We start from the raw sequence: 2,318 nt of genomic DNA, 5'->3' as shown, positions 1-2,318 counted from the left end.
TCAGTCATTGTGGCTTGTGGAAACACAAATAAACATAGGCTTGAACCATTGGTATTTAGAAGCTAGCACATACTGCATCCTAAAAACTAAAGCTCCTCCTTAAGACAAACCAAAGTTAGTTTCTAATCTTTAAAACCATATATGCAACATTTCCACATAGAAACAATTTTTACAATGTCTACACATTACTGAAATTACATTAACACAGAAATAGTTGCAGTCCAAGTTGTTTCATGTACTTAAAAATGACAATCCCCCCTAGTCTACCTACTCTAAAATCCATTGGGATTCTCCACTTCCTTTCTGGACCACAGAGCCAAGCCCCCAGGAAGTGCGGCGTTACTGCGAAATTTACGTAGTGGGCGAATGTGGAATTTCACCGTTCGGTCGGTCACTCGATGACACTGGCCCAGAAAGACTTTACCCATTGACTAACATCGGGAAAGAGACGTCTGTGAATCAGTAAATAGGTTTTTGTGAGCGTCAAAACTCCCGCGAAACGTCTTGTATCCCCATCTCGATGTAAACCATCCGGTTCGATAACATTTGAAAAGTCTAAAAGTGCCGCAAGTTCAAATTTTTTAGACCGCCATTCAAGCTAGCCAGGAGCTAATCCGGAAGTCGGTTGCTCCGCCGGCGAAAATTACCGGCTCGGCCGCACTCGGCCGCGCTCGGCCACATTCGGCTGCCGTTGAATGGGCGAGTAATCCGGGTATTTTACACATTTTAAAACCCGGAAAAATAGCTTTTTCTGCTTTCTGCGCCGGTGAGCTTCACTAAAATACTACTTCACAATAATACATCCAAGCCACAGGGGTAACTGAGACTGGAGCTCATGCTACAAATATCAAGGTAACTGAATTGATGAAGTTGGACTGAATGTATTTTGGTTATTTCATAAACAAATGTGAATGATGTCAGTATGCAACTTAAAATGAACTCAAATGTCTAATTGTTAGCTCGTTAGCATGCTAAACTCCACATTAGCTTAATCGCTTTGGACATGTGTCCTGTTCATAGACTGTAAATAAAGATGGACGACGCGCCCCCACTTACCCCCGTTCTGCTGAAGTGAGGTTAAATATTCCGGCTATGCGAATTGCCATTTTGCGAGGGTGATGTCATTGGGAGCCTTGAAACTGCGCAGTAATGATATCCGCGGTGGGGGAGTTCCTGCCCGTCCGACCAATCGTGAGCAGCGCCATTGAATATGAGCGCACGGATTGGCTATCCCAGCTGTCAATCATGGCGGAAAAGTCCTCTTTTGTATAATTTAATTACTCATTAAAACCGAATTTATCACGAAAACAAACACTTACACAAACATCAGGGTGATGAGAACTACCTTCAGTGACAGAAACCATCTTTGGGAAATATTTATTTAGCGTGTACTTTGAGTTTTTAGTTCAGCCTATGACTATTCACTAACATGGAGGGGCGGGTCTTAGGACCTGTACTGCAGCCAGACACCAGGGGCGATTGAATAACCTCACTTTGGGGGACCTGTCATGTCGTCCATTTTACAGTCTATGGTTGTGTTACATCTGGTTATTTAATTAACAAATGTGAATATTGTCTGTATGCATCCTAAAATGTGCCAAAATCTCCAATTGTTGGTTAGTTAACATACTAAATTCCACAAGAGCTCAATGACTTTGGACTGAATGTATTTTGTGACTTTCATGTCTTGTTTTACGACATAAAATACATCAGTAACTACCCCACTCACAAACTTTGAAGCTTTTGTGTCTTAAAAAAGACCGTTACTAACAAGTAGCTAATTGAGACTACAGAATGCATCATGCCAAACACGGTTGTTTAGCCTTATAGCGTTGGCAACACAACTTTAATTTAGTTCATTTACAGCCTAACATTAGTATTTTATCTGTGGTGACAACATTTAGGCTTCAGAAACCCTGAAAGTGGTAATTATTTGTGAAGATTATCTTGCTGAACAAAATGTGTTAGTATCATAAAAGTTTGTTTGCCACAGAGCTTATTTTCTGCAGTGATCCAAAATCCAAAGTAAAAACCTCATGGGCTTTTTGACAAGAGAACCAGAGCGATGTTAGCCTTCCGGTTGGCCCACAGAAATGCCTAATACCTGGGGCACCTGATACATGCACACACACACATACACACAAGCTTTATTGCTGGCTGAGTTGCTGGGGCAGGGTCTTATGGGTCAAAACAAGTTTGATTAACACTATATATATATGTAACACGTTCATGTTTTTATTCTTCTTTTTCTGACAGCACTGTGTGTTTGGCAGAGTAACGTTACATCTACATCTATAATTTAAAGTATCATATCTTTA

This window comes from Plectropomus leopardus, chromosome 4 (assembly GCF_008729295.1).
Source record: "Plectropomus leopardus isolate mb chromosome 4, YSFRI_Pleo_2.0, whole genome shotgun sequence".
NCBI lineage: Eukaryota > Metazoa > Chordata > Actinopteri > Perciformes > Serranidae > Plectropomus > Plectropomus leopardus.
Note: the sequence above shows the minus strand (reverse complement) of the source record.